This window comes from Lichenostomus cassidix, chromosome 2 (genome assembly GCF_008360975.1).
Source record: "Lichenostomus cassidix isolate B80296 chromosome 2, HeHo_3.0, whole genome shotgun sequence".
Classification (NCBI taxonomy): domain Eukaryota; kingdom Metazoa; phylum Chordata; class Aves; order Passeriformes; family Meliphagidae; genus Lichenostomus; species Lichenostomus cassidix.
In genome coordinates, this window is record NC_139482.1 from 52,842,437 (window position 1) to 52,858,492 (window position 16,056).

Sequence of the window (16,056 nt, forward strand, 5' to 3'; positions counted from 1 at the left end):
ACTGAGTGAGAAACAGCATCTGAAAGCATTCTTGAGGCGATGTATGAGGAAACTTTGAACACACAGTCTTTTCCGCATCCCAGAAGCCTTTTTAGCACTGGCCTGTGTAGGAGGAGACACATGTAATTCCCAGAGAGGCTGGAGGTCTTACATTTCAGTGAACAGCTCTCATTTATGTAATCTTTCAAGAACAAAGTTTACTGGCCAATTCTCAAACTCTTTCCTTCCACTTAGCTCCTGGCAGCCAGGACCTTGGTTCCTGATGATCCAGTAAGCCCCTGGAATTAATTTACTCTCCTTAAAGAAAGCAGTGGTAGCACAAGGACAGGTCTCTCTACCTGTTCTATGCAAACACAAGTATCCTGTACTTCAAAAAACAGTGCAATTGACCAGCCCCCATCTTCTTTCTCTCTTTTGTTCTTCCTTCTCCAGATGATTTCTTTTTTATATTATTTTCTATAAATACGCCCATCTGTATGTGTTTAAAGATGCTGCACTTCCAGGGCTTACTTGGATTTCTGTGGCAGGGTGCTGCCCACTCCAGAAAGCAGTTGTTCCATGTGAGACCCTCAGAGAAGTTTGTGGTGATCCACATATGAAAATGCACATTCTGCTTTTAGCTTAAAGACAGCAAGGTTTATCTAACCATCAAATTTACAAAGCCATTTTTTAACATTTGGTGAAACATTTATGTAGTCAGTCAAATGTATAAGTACATGAAGTAGTGCAGGAAAGGATCTAATTATCCCAGTTAGTGGCTGGATTAATTCTTCTCCCTTTTTGAGGGAAATAGCTTCCACTAAGCTTGAGTTCCCACATTGTGAATAGGAAAGAAGAGGCCTGAAAATTTTACACTTTCACAGTATACTCACTACTGACATTCTACAGAGCTTCCGAATCACAGCCTTCATGTGAAGGCTTTTTGGGGATAAGCTTTTTTCTTTCTATTCATTTCTGGATAGCTCATTTGAAATTGTGCAAAATCATCTTTCCCCAGGCAACAAAAATAAATCAATATGCTATTCACTCCCAATACTTTTGTACAATTCAACAATCCTCAACACTGCTATTGTGTGTTTTCACCAATATAAAAACACTTTTCAGTAATGATGCCACTGGTAAACATTACACTTCTTGTAAGTTCTGAAGTAATATGAATCAAGGCACAGCAAAATTAATGGCATATTCAGATTCAAAGGCTGCATTAAGAGATATTAGGCTTTAACTACCACTGTGCTTGTAGTTCAGCTGAAGCAAGTTTGTGTACTGACTTTAACATGACCTTAATTTTGCTTAAATGACAAAAGGCAGGCAAAGCTTGCATGCCAGGCTGATCTGAATGCAGAAAATCTGAAAAAAAAAGTCATACAACTTCTGTATTTAAACATGGTCTCAATAGCAAAGCTGTTACAAACCCCAGAAACCCTGGACAACCCTACTGCTCTTCTCTGAATTCAGTCTTCTGTATTTCAGCACAGGCCAGATGTAACAAGAGGGAAGAGCAAAGTTTGTACCACTGCTCTGCATGATGAATTTGCATAATGTTACAATATGCTAGACAAAATTATCCATTATTCATTGCAAAGAAATTATCCAGTCATTCAATATATGCCAACAGTCAGAGCAAAAATATCAGTATCAAAATTTCCTTAATCCAAATCACTATTAACTTCATTATGTTCTGTCACATCTTGAAGAAGCTGCATTTAATTTAATGAGCTGTTTCTATTCCATAAATAAAGAATTTGAGCAGCAGCATAACTGTAAGACAACACAGAAGACCCTAAGGCGGTTTCTGAAAGCTCTCATAACCACTTACATTGTACAATACTATTCACTCACTGCTATTCATTGAGCATTTGTTTATGGTATCAGAGCTTTAAAAGGATTCATACTTGGGTTCATGTACAAGACAAGACTGTATTGCTTAACATTTAAATGAGCAACATTTCTTTAACAGGAATGGAGGTGCAATATCTTATCTTTCACCTGCTTATTTGTTCCCTGGTTTTCTAAACATAATGGCTCCATAAATTTGCTGGCCTGATCTGCTGAGAAACCACAATGGATTGACCTTTCTTCAGATCTGCATGTGCTGTCCGTGTCCTCCACTGATGTTATACTCTCAATTTTCCTCCAAGTTTTTTAAACTTTCCTACTTTATGCTTTCTATCAGCTTCCTTATAAATTGTTTAGTTAACTTGCAACTAAAAAGCAGTCTGTGTATTTAATCACTGCTTCTGATCCTTCAAAGCAAGACATATGGAGAAAACCCCAAATAAGTGTCATGAAGGTGCTATTTAGGGAGTGATTGCATGGTATCTGGTAGGCTTGTTACGCTTATGGAAGTCCCCTGGCAATAGCTACACTTTATTCAAGTGACAGAAAGAAATTAAACCCCTGTCTTTCCAGGGACATCCACAGAACACTCCTCACCATGGGTGTCAGCTGCAGTTTTGGTCTCTGACGCACACTGAACAGAATTTAGCAACTGATAGGCAGAAGCCAATCTCCACAGAGAGAAGAGTTTATATTCAAATTACACCAATTCATTCTGATAACATTGAAAATGCAGGATAGTCAAAGAAGTGTGATCCAGTGACATGCAAGCTATAAAAAGGGCCTCTTTCACTCTAACGGAAATGGAATCCAAGTAGCAGAGGTAGTTTAACACCTACCACAAGTCATTTGAAGATGCACTTAAGGAGCCCTATATTTATCTGATTTATAGAGTGTTTAGTGAAGGAAATGTTGGCTACAAAGTACTGTGGGATGAGATTCGGGTGCTTAAGTATAGGCATCTGGTGCCATTTTAGGTATATCCTTATGTCTGAGATATTTGCAAAATACTTACAGGAGACATCTGAACAGACACCAAATATCTAAATGAAACACCCAGAAATTTACCTCAAAATGTGTAAAATGCAGAATAATGGGAGTATTAGTAAGAAATACTAATTTCTTACTAAGAAGTGAGATAAACCTTTTAAGATGAATAAACAGGTGAATAAACAGCTTAGTTAGAGTCCTCTTGCTTCACTCGCTTGCTTAGCAAGTTACTAGCTTGAAACCTTTGAAATTACATAATGGGCACAAAAAATGGGAACCCACTTACTTTGTGCTAGAACCCAAATTATCCTTCAGGTTCATAAGCAAACACTTAGAAGTTGCTCATAATAATTCCATTGCTGTCATGAACTAACAGCTCAGCTGATTACACTAAAAAGTCTATTGATCATCATCAGACTCACCAAAACCTCCTTTCCAGATGTCAGAACATTTAATTAAAAAACAAATTAATATGCGTCATTATCCATTTCTATTCATAGTTAACGAGAGAGAGCTAATTCTTATTTTAATGTGAACAGAGCAGGAGAGGCATGAGAAGGATTCACATGGCTATATGTAACAATATCTTGCAGGAATAACAGCTATGCTGAAAGCTAGAATTATGACTCCTAGGAATTTTGGAGTACAACTTTGGACCCTGATAGGGAGCAAGTGTGGAATGGAGTAGCTGGAATATTTCACAAGGTAACTGGCATCATGCTGTGGCATAGATGAGGAAGATGGACATTAAATGAAAGCAATTAAAAAGCACTGCATTCAGATGTACGACTATTATGCCCACACTGCAGGAGACAGCAGGAGGCAGTGAATCATCCAACATTTAAATCAACACCCCCTTAAAACAAAATGTATTCAGCTCAACGTGGGTATCTCCAATGGGCTCCAAAAGTTCTGACAATGCGTGGCATGGGTTACTCACATCTTGCTCTGCGCCCATAATGCAGCCACCATTTAGTAAGCAACTTGATTCAGAGGCATAGAGAGTTTCTGATGAATCATAAAATGCTCAATGTCTGATTTAAGGGGGTTTTGTCACCACTGTAGATTTTCTAGTGCTAATTTTATGTAGAAAAGGACTTTCAGGGACAAAGTGATGATAGGGTTGAGGGGTGGTGGGGAGGAAAAAAAGAGAAAGGAGAAACAAATTCAAGGGTCTCGGAAATTGACATTGTAAGTGCTGTGGCAGTAGCATGTATATTTTTTACATTTTTGCTTTTTATTTTTTATAAAGAAGTGCATATTGAGGAGGCATTAACCAAGTTGTTAAAAACCTGGCAGAAAAAATGTGTCAACAAAACTCCTTTATTAATCATGTTCTATTAAAACACTTTGAACGATTTCTATGGAAACAGTAGGCTGTTACAATGGGAAAGACCCAGCATAGCTGAAATTGTCAATCTTCCTTTCAGCAGTGGACTGGCCATAAATAGAGACTCAGTGCAGCAAAATCGGTATCACTTGGAAGCAAAGCCTCTAGTAAGGGAAGCACAGCAATGTAGGAATGCCTAAAATCCAAGACAAAGAAAGTGATTGCCTCGCCAAATAGCAATAGCACCATGCTAACAATAAAATATTTAATTACACTGCCTTTTATTTTGGAAGAGTGCATTGTATGTATCAGGCTGTATCAGGATATAGCATCTATGTGGATATACCAGAATAGTTCTTGCTTGTAATATTTTTTGCACTTGGAGGTAACTTCTCGTGACAGAAAAAGAGGGATAGCTCACAGATTGCCCATTTTATTGGTTCATCTTATAATTGATTACACTCCACACCACTCACGATAAGCAGTTATCTGATGCCTTATCTATGTCTTATCTTATTACCTTATATATTACCCTATCTTATGCTTTAGCTACTGCCCACTCATGCCTTCTCTTTGACTGTACCAATTTCAATGTAATTTTGAACTCTTCTATGTGCCTTTCCCAGTGCCCAGAGTAGAAGCACTTACATGGATTTTAAAATCTGTATTCTTTAAAAGATTTAAAACCAAGGAAGAGATGCTCTTGCTCTTTTCAGAAGGTGCTTCAGAAGTTATGCATACACCCCTTCCCACACTCTTCCCACACACAGATCCTATGACTGGAATAGCTTCTTCCTAAATCATGAAATATTGTAAAGGCTCACTTTAAATCTCAGGCTGTTAATATCACCAAAATCTTTAAACCTCTAAACCATATGAAAAAGAAAATCAGCCCTCTTTCTATGCTCCACTTCTTTAGCAATGGATGTGGAGGGCATATTGGTCCTTATTACCAACACGCACTTCAGTAACTTGTAACAAACCAGGTTCCAAAATGCTTACAAAAATGAAGTTTTTTTTCTTCCTATAATTTACGAAAGGATGCAAAGAAGCACGGAGACATCATCACCATACTTTTTATGACTGTTTCTTAAATTTTGCCTCTGAAATTCTGGATGGCCACCTCTTGCTGGTTTTGCACAAAAATTGGGGTCAAAGGATTCTCTTGGTGGCAAGTTGCGATAAATTAAGCACTGACTCATTGGTGATACATGAAGTAGAAGCTACTGGTCTTGGCTATCATAATGCTGCTGTGTTAGATTGGTATCACTTCCTCCTTTAGTCATCAAATATATGAACTACCATCAAATAATAATGAAAATTCACTGTTTTTTCCCATGTTTCCTATTTCACAAGAACAAAATATATTCCACATATGGACAATGAAATCTGAAGGGCAATGACATAACTTGAATGAAATGTTGCCTGTTGCTTCTGATTGTTATTTGTTGACAAGTCCATTTATTTAAGTGTGCCAAAGTAATAATAAGTTGGAATCTAAGATAGGCATTCCAGAACACATTATTGAGGAATGCTGTGGGCAGCATTGTGTTTCATGCCCTGTGTTGCCTGTTGTATCAGTAATGAGTTCATGACTAAATACATTTTTGGGCATTTGCCAAACTAATGTGATTGTGAAAGACTGAGGACCACAGGAATGATGGCCTGATACTACAGAGCCCAGCAATGTAGAAGGTTTTTGCTAGACCAGTAGAGGGTTTCTCAGTAATCATCTGTAAATTATGCAATTACAGCTGATTAGCATCAAACTCAAGTGGACACAGGGATTGAGTCAACACCATACAATCACACTGCACAGAATAAAACAGCACTCCATTACATTAAAATAGGACTTCAGCAATAAGGATGACATATCTACCCCAAAAGTAACTATTTTATGACTGACACCTTTTTTATTTTTTCTTGCAGTGTCATCTCTCAGTCACTTCATACAAAGATTAAAAAAAAAAAAAGCTTGGAATTTATACCCTACTTCGGAAAAAGTTACAATGCTCAGATGCTTACAAGGAGACATAACATCCTGATCCTATAGCATCCAGAAAAAAGTATCTCACAAGTACCAGCTCCTTGTGAATTTTTTGGGAAATCTGCCTCTAGCTGCAATTGGAACCATTGGTTTAATTTTCAAAAAGACCTAGTGTCTTATGCTTCATTTGAAGAGGATGGAAAATTCCTAAGGGACAATACCTTCCAAAAGCCCTGCTTCTTTGAGAATGCTTTGAACTGTGTATCCTAAGTATGACCCATCTTTACATAACTACTCTCTTTTTAAAACAGCCTGTTTTCTGGTTGCCAATTAGAACACTGAGATTTTTAACTATAGTCAGAACTGAATGTTAAGATTAGTACAATCAGCCAGTAAAATAAAAATCACTTTCAGGCAGGAATTTTCTTTTTTAACAAGTTAATTAACTTGTACCATGGCTAAATTAGGAAATTTAGCAGAGATGCAATTCGTGGTATTAAAAAAAAAAAAAAAATTACTGCATAAAATACTTCTTATCGTAAAAGTATGGAAAATCATAAATGCTTCTGCCAAAAAAGAAAGCAGAAAAAAATCACCATTTTATCATTACTAGAAATGACAGGAAGTTCTGAAAGGTTCAGATGGAGAAACACATTTCTGCAGTGAATTATATACCAGCCTTTTGACTTTTTACACATTACTCCATCAGTCCGGCCATTCACTGGGTGAAACTGCTCATCAGTTTCAGGTTCACAAATGACAGGAACTATACCCTGTCCAAAATATAAAATCATTAACTTAAATATAACAGCATCATGAAAATTGTCTTGGGTGAAAATCTCTTCATTTCATTGTAGGTTTAAAGAACAAAAACATGCAGAAAATAACAAAGTAGTAACAGAATCTGTTGTGAAGACTTCTGTCTGTAGGGAATGAGTTTAAATAAATGTTAATCTCCAAAAATAATAGCCAGGGTGCAATTACTTGCTGGCAATTCTTCCTAAGATGACATATGGCACCACTCCTGACATCACATGGCTAACAGTGCTATATGATTTTGTTTTGTTTTTTCTTGTGACATTACCAGAAAGGGGAGGGTTTCAGTGAATCACACTGGATGCACTACCTCTTTGATTTTCACTCACTGAGAAGCACTGGTATATCAACATGGTGAAAATGTCTTGCTTACAGTTTTATGTTATTTTTCCAAATCATTGTCCTGACTTGTTTCCTAAACCTTACACTAGCTGCTTTTAAAATGTCATTTTAGCATGTGTCTTTCATTCATAAACTCAAAAGCATGGTATCTTTTAAAAAATGTAATCCTGACAAACTGATCTGTTTTAAATTCTACTGTTTTTCTTGTTGACAGAAAAATACATGCCTCTCAGATGGAACTACTGAGTTAAAGTATTTTATTGTGTTAATAGCCTTCATATGGGTAAAGGAAAATTAAGAGAAATATATCTGTGCACAAAGACAAAACCAGTAATTGAATGTCTCAGTGGCAAAATGAGAACTCTTTGAAGAACATAGGACCCATGTCAATTTTAGAGGTACTTTAAAGTCATTCTAGTACAGCTGAACTTATGAAACCTGTGTCCTTACACACGTCTCTTTTGTCTCCTAAGGAATTTCCCCTTGCATTAACACACTTCCCTCCCATTTTGTCGCCACCTTAGATGGTGTCTCTTATTCACCAGAGGGGACATGTCACTTACCCAGAGAGAAAATGGGGTCTGAAAGCCTTGTCAGATGTCACAGCACTTGTTCTTCCTGCTTCATCCTCATTGCACCTTCCTTCAGGGCTCACTACCCAGCTCAGCTGATCACCCCCAGAAATCAGCACAGACAGACCCATCATTGAGATGTCTATTTGCCTGCCAAGCCTGGCTGGACATGGCCATGAGTTAAATGACAAAAACTGTGGCACGAAGAGTAAAGGATGGGGAAGAGCAGAAAGCAAAGAGATCTGAAGATTGACAGGTACAGATAGACCAGTTACTTAATTCTTGTCTCCTTACAAGGATAAGGAAATTAAAATAAAAATTAGATTAAATAAAATTTAGATTAAAATAAAAATTTAGATTAAAAATCTAAACCAGTGAGGGAATGTATCAGAAGTGAATATAATCTACAGTCACAGTATTAACAGTACCCAGCTGTATACCAGAAGAGATGAACACATTTCTTAAACCTTTGTCTCTCACATAAAAAAAAATTGTGAATAAAAATTAATTTCTTTCTATCCAGCTTAATAAAAAGGTATCACCTGTAACTCCACACGTTAGCTTGCCATGAATTTGTTTTAACTCACTAATAAAGGATTTCAATATTGAGAACGAGACTGGACTTTTTCCCTGTATTGCTCAAAACCTGTTCCAGATACAGTCTGAGGTAAGGAATAATTATCAGGGTGTAATTGACTGATTGTATTTGGTAAAACATTTAATTGGAGGTCAACATGGAACTGGGGCAGGATCTGAAGTCTCACTGCAATCATTCCAAGGCTTTTTGCACGTACATATGTGAAACTCTTGATGGCTGCTTTTCTTTGAGAAGTGTCCCTTTCATCAGTCAAAGACACTGTGCAGGAATCAATTAACATGCAGTGCTTTATTCACTAGAGATGAAATTTTGGAATATAAACTCCTCCAGACTCTCTTAAAAAATCTGGGACCAGTTCTCTATTAATCTATTAGGTTCATGTCAGGCTTTCCTTCCTCAGTAAACATCCTCAGTGGTGTGCTTAGTAACCCAATAAAAAAGAGTAATTCCAGTCTGCTTGCATGAGTATTGGAGAGCGCTGAGTATGGGAATGTTGGAATGAAAAAACTGAGAGTATGAAGTAAAAGTATGACAGGAGTGGCTATGCAGAAGTACCAAAATTCAATTACCAGATGGTGTCAGAAAAAGGAGGTAAGAACATGGAAAAACATTCCCCAGCAGGGCTTTCCTGAAGATCTCATGCTCTAAAAAGAAGATTGCAGAATTCCAGAAGGTCAGTGCAGAATTCATACTGGTTTTGCCAACAGAACTGTGAACATGTGTCCAGGGACAAAGCATTTACACAAAGAGAAGGTGTTTTAACACCAGTATTTTCAGCACCATCTTCCTCCCCATTAGATAGGTTAAAACATGAAAGCAAAAAAAGTCCAAATCAAACAAAACTAAAATATCACATTTAAAAGCCTGATTGATATGAACTGTAAATACTCTTACAAAACTTTTTTTTTAATTTTCTTTTGTTTCATTTGCAGCTCATGGCATACAATTTATGTATACGGGCTACTGCTACTCTAAGAGCCATTTACAATTTTACTACAATTTTAACAGAAGTAAATAGTCAAACCTTTTGACTGTAAACCAGGGAGGGAGTCAGCCAACACTGACTGTTCTTATAACCCTGCCCCCTTTGTTAGCAATAATAGACCTTTGGAGGCAAACCACCCATGTATTTGGTTTTTAAGATTCACTGTGGTGTTGGCTTCTGTGTGACCATTGTAAAACACAGGGATGCAAGGTTCAGTGTTTACAAAGACCACTTCCAGCAGCTTGGACATGACTTTCTCACTGTAATTTCTGTGATGCTACTTCTACTCAGGCATTTGCCCTTTGATTCAGTAGTCTTGAAAATGTGTCTGTTGCTCAGCTTCCCAGTTTGTTTTCTCAAGTTGAATTAAGCATGGTGTAGATGTGGTATTGAAGAGATTGCTCAGTGTGTTCAGGACAGGCTGTCAAGTTGTGATGCTACCATAGCCCTGAGCTGGTTTACCTGTGTGTTGCACACAGGAGAACATGGCAAGAGAGATTGCCACTGCCTCAGGGACAGCCTGCAGAGAAGCAGGAGAACTGTGAGTCCCTGGAACCTATTTCACTGTCTGTATTAGCTGCTTCTTTCGGGTTAACAGGATAAGCCTGCTGAGCTCCAAAGAGAACACCCCAGGTTTTGGGCCACTTTGCCTGACCCTGCCTTGCTGCAGGGAATGAAGAGCTTGGAGATGCATGGGACAGGAGAGACAGAGGGCAATCACACCCTGCATATTTACATGGCTCCTTCTATTCAACCTTATGCAAGTAATTTTGCTTTTTTTCCAAGTGACCATTAAATGGACTGTTCAGTTTTCTGCTTTACAGGCTTTTCATTTCACTCTTCCTGAGTTATTTCCTTCAGGGAGCTACTATAAGCTTTATCTAATAATGGTTGTTACAAACTTTATTACTCTTAAAGTATAGATCCTTCAGAAAAAGGAACTGCTTCAAAAATGATAACAAAAGTCAATAGCACAGCTCTTGCTTCCCAACAGTGATAGATTTCTCAGACAGCTAGCATTAGGATTATATTTTCTGAGCCTCTGGCTGCAGGTGATTACCTTTTTTTTTTTTTAAAGGGTGAACAGTTCAGTCATTGTAAAAATAAAGGGAAAGAAGAAAATTCCACCTTAGGGGAAAAAAAAGGGCTCTTTTCCATTTCAGAACAGCAAGACTTTCTAGAAGCAGCAAGAAAGTAGAAACCTGGGGTGGAAACAGTCCCCAGAAAGAGAATCTCACTTTATTTTGATTTTGTCTAACTACAACACTTTGAAAACCCGATTTTGTGCTTTTACAGTAAAATAGCTGTGACTTAGAGCTTCTTCCAGGAAAATTTCAAGTCAAGCAAAGCTCTGTACAAGCACATACACATTTCTAACTTAGCAGCTTTGTGAAGAATTTAGTAAGAATACATGGTAAAGGAGGCATGAATTAGACATTACTTATGTATAGATATAAGGCCTTGGGAACACCTCTTTTGTGCTCCATGATGGCTTGATTCCAATTCCCTATATTAATATTTCTCTGTTTCTGAGAGGGACAACTTGTTTTGGTGCCGTCTGCAATTAAAATTGATTTCTTCAAGGCCTCATTAAAGCACACCAAATATAGAAACAGCAGGGGCTTAAGTAATTTTTAAATATCTGTGAGTCCGTTGTACAGAGCTAAAAGTGAAGCCTGTCTGAATCCTAATCTGCATCTCAAAGTTTATCAGCAGGTTTTTAACTTCCTTAAAATTTCTCAGTAAATCTCACAAAAGATCTTTTCTAAGCTTTATGAAATACAAGTCTGAAAGTTTTTCTGTGTGGGAACATGCTTATGGATTTCACATTAAGGCAAACCAGAAAGCTCTCAACTCTACGGGGATTAATAACCTCGCAAAATAATAGACTGTCATGTGTATATTATTTACATGACATAGTACTTTCCACTGAGAGTTCAATCACGGGAAGAAAACAGAACAAGTGCAAGTGAAATATTGTAGGAAAGAACACATGGCAGCTAAGGAGTAATAATTCCTAAAGCAAGAAAGATGAAAGTTATTAATCAAAATTGTTAGTCTCTTCCTTTTTCCCCACTCACTTCAAACTACACAAGTTGATAAACTAGTAGCATGTCAGCATAGAAAAGAGGCTTTCAGATTTTATCACCTGATAGGATATAGAAATGGATGCAGAAGAAAGTTTAAAAGGGCTTAAGTGAATGTTTCTCCAATTTACAGCTTCTTCCAGATTTTCCTCATGTGGAAATTCACTTGGAAATTTCCAAAGATATAATTTTCATCCTCCTACACATCACCTCTCATACAGTTCACAGTTTGCAAGAATGTGAGGGACTAAAACATTATCTGACATTGGTAATTGCAGATATCCCAAAGCGAAGCACATCTACTTACTTTTGGGATTGCAGAAGCCCATGCCCACTCACTCTACCCCTGTGAGACAGAGCAGTTCAGGAGTATGCAGACAAGAAAAATAAATTATGAAAAATGAGTTTGCAACCTCAGCTGAGCTGGCCAGTGTAGCAGAGGAAAAGCACTAGGATTGAATTATGGCACTGATTTGCTCACTACTGTGTTACAAGCTCTTAAAGCAGTCCAAGGAGGAGAAAAGAGGGGATAGTGTCTGCTTAGTTTTTCTAGAACAGTAATAACATGAACAATGAAAGCCAATAAATAAATTTTACTTCAGCCTTTTTGTTCACGTAAGTTTTTTGTTCTTCTAACACGAATTTTTCTACTTCAAATCCTACCAGTTTATTATCTGCTTGCCACCACACATATACCAGTGTCCATTCAACTCAAGAAATCCTAGTTTCAGATTCTTTTTTTTTTTTTTGAAGATGAACTGACCATATTTGGTTTTGATTACTGGTCTTTGAACTTATTTTGTTTAAGTGCGGTCATTTTCTGAATATATCACTCCGTAAATATGTCACGGTAGGGTTTCATGTTTACTGTTTCTCAATGACTTCCAGATCAAATTTATTTGGTTTGAAACCAAAAAGATGGTACGAGTGCTTGGGTTTGGGCTGGGGTTTGTTTTGGTTTGTTTCTTTTTAGGCATGTGAAGGGGAATGGAAACGGAAGCAAGGTTAACCAGTATTATGCTGTCAGCCATGTCTCTGAAAGTTAGGCTGTCTCATGCACCCTCTCTATGGCAAAAGATTTTGACACTGGGATTTCACTAAGGAATCCATTTGTGATGTGCGAGAAAGCATACCATTCAGTTTGCTCCCCACAAGCCTGCAGGCACTCCATGGGCAAAGAGATTGAAATGTAATTACAAATTTACTCTCACAAGTCAAGCATACATATGAAAGTGGTAATACGCAGAGGGAACAGATCTGTTGACTAAGAGCATGCCATTTTCACAGTCATTTTTCTGACTGTAACCACACTTTAAACTCCAAAGTTCTGTTTTTCTCTGCTGGGGCACAGCAGATGTGAAGCATTTAAAACCTTTTAACAGGACACAATCTACAGCTAAATGACAAAGCCCTGACAAAATAATCCTTACATTTGTATCCTTGGAATTTTTAATGTTCTGTGACAGGGTCAAAAATCGTGATAAATCAAAATTTTCACACTGAGAAATCCAAAACAACACCAAGTTATGACTCATTGAATGGTAAGCAAGGCAGATGTCTCCATGTAGTCTGTTTTGAACATTAAAAGTTTTAAAGATGGAATTTAAAAAATACCTCAGCTTCCCAGCTGTATTTGCCCACCACAATCTAATGGAGGAAGAGACAACATACGGGGTTTGGTTTCTGCAAAATCTCAGCTGCCTTCCTGCTGATACTCATATTTCTTCACTCTTCAGTTCAGGGTGGAGTTTACCTCCCCTCAAAAGTGTCATGTATTATACCTCTCTTATGAAGTGAGGTCGTGGAACATGGGACACTGCAGAAGATGGCAGCATCTTGCTAAAGCAAATATGCCAAAAATGGGTTTCTGCAGGAGACAGAAATTGGCAAATGAGAAAAAAGTTCCTCTATCTGCTAAAAAACAAGAGACTGTTTTAAGGGCTCACCAGTCATTTTTCTTGACCTAGCAGAATACCATGGGCACTGCAAGCATCATGTGTTACTCTGTCTATGACAGTTATTCTTTTTTAAAGGTAATAGTCCCAGATTCCCATTTTACAACACACCCTGGAGACACGAAACAAATCAAACTATCCATATTTTGCAATAGTTTCTTGGCATGATGCATGTAGTAATTAAAAAAAAAATAATGGAAATTGCTGCCACGATTTGCAGGCTTCCTTAATCCAGCTATGCTATCTGCAGCACCTCCAGGCACTTGTCTTGTTCTCATAATACAAAATTAACAATACCATGGAAGGACTTGAGGGGATGTCTGATGATGATGAGAACTTAGAAAGGAATGCCAGTATGAAAGCTTGCCTGGTGTTTGGTGCTTTTTTTTTTTTCCTTTTTAAATTTTTTTTTCCTCCTGTTGTTTATTTATCTAACCATTCTTTTACCAGGAAATATCACATGGACAAATGAAGTCTTCTACTGTGAAGGCATCCCAGCCAAGTAGTACTAAATTATTTTAACACAAAATTAATTAAAACAAAAACATTTAAATGCTGCAATTCTAAACATGGCCTTCAGCTACATACATGCCAAGCTACAGCAATTGCAGTGCAATAAATCAGTGTGGGATATATACTAGTGAAGTAAAAACCTGATTTTTGTCAGGACAAGGGCAAAGCTTTCTTAAATATTTTGAAACTGCAGTCTTGAAATGATCAATTATTAACAGACAGCTGCATGAAGGCTTCTTGGTTTGTTTTGTTTTTAATGAAATTTAGCCCTTCATGGCTGTATTTCGAGTTGGTAACTACCATTTGCTTCCAACTGGAATAACCCAACATGTTACTTTCTAGTTTTCGAATTCTTGTCCCATTCTATTGCCCAATTTTCTCCCTAGTACTCACGTCACACCTTTCAATGGGAAAAGTGCACAATATCCTCCCAAACTAATTCTGTATGTCATTTTTATGAAGACTGAAAAATCGAAATAGTGTTATAAACTCTCCTATGAATACAAAATTCAATGTGTTTCTTGTGTTTCTTTTGTATTGGATACAAAACTCTTTAGCTCATTCATATAAGAAACATCATCACACCATAATACCTGGACTTGGAGTATTCAACATTTTTTTAAAAATGTAATATCATTCTGGGGAGGTGCTTGAAAATGCAGGGAGGTGGGCTGTGGGGGCATGCAGAGGTGGGGGGGAACACAATCATTTAAGAGCTACCTACACCTGTTTTTCTAGCTTATTGCTATTTGCATATTAGTGGCACATTTCTCCACATTGGTTTGCTGCCCATCAAAGTGTACTGAAGTACAACATAACAAGTCACCCTCCACCTCACACTTTCTGCAGTTTCACAGAGTTCAAATCTCTACCGAGAAACATACTCCAGCTATATAGCTGTTGTTTAATACTAATATTTATCCATCCGGTGGTGTACATTGTCTCCCTCTTTTCACCTCAATGGAATATGAACACAACTCCAAATTCACCAAAGAACCTGTATGATGACAGCCTCAGCTCATCTTCCAGACTTTCAGAGGTCTGCCCTGCAAGCGCTCTCTGTCCAGCTCTCTAAGGTGGCACTGGCTCTGCCTGGATACCCATTCCCTATAGTGAGACTTCAGCTGCTCTCTGTCAGCCTTGGAGGAATCTGACAAGATGGAGCAGGTCCAGGAAGCAGGCAGCCATGGACCTCCTTCATCTGCAGGTGGAATGGCTGTGAATCCACAAGCATGCTAGCATCCCCATGATGCTAGCTTGTTTGTGCTTGGGCTGTCTTTGAAGCCTACAGCCAAGTTACAGAAGAGATCACCTTTCCCCCTATATTGTCCAGGGCTTCGTCACCCAGAGCAGGCAAGGGTGCTCACCAAAAAATCCCCAGCACCTCCAATATGCTTCATCTTACAGTGGACTGGAGCACTGGCTCAGCACAATCCTAGGATGCTGATCAATGTGGGCCTGTTTGCAGAAGCCTTTACAAGAAGGACAGTGGAAGTTAGGGAACTAAACAGTTAAAATCAATAGCCTTTGATCAAGACTATTTAATGCTCATGTGTTTTAAAACTCCATCAATACGCATTCCACAAAAATAAATTTCTGCTATTATTCATGTGCTGTATCTGCTCTATCTTAATTAAAGCAACAGATTAAACATAAAGCAAATGGCAGGCAATTTAACCTTCCTCAGCAAATACTGTTTGTCTTATCATGTAAATTATGAAAACAGACCTAGAGAATTTGGCGCGGGAAACTTAACACACAATAGGATAAATAAAGCTTTAGGAGAGAATACCAAGCAGCCTATGATTAAGACAAAAGGGTGAAGAGTTGGATAACATGCATTTGAACTACCAGTGTCCGTACTGAGACTGACTACCTGAAGATTTATAATAATTTATTGCTGTCTTGCTCTGATGTTAATTGATAAAATATAGAAACATGAAAGCCTGAAATTTCCTGAAATACAGATTTTAATTTTATTTTAAATTTTGGCACTTGACATCTCTGAATAAAGGATGTGTGAATTAATTCATCATGTGGAT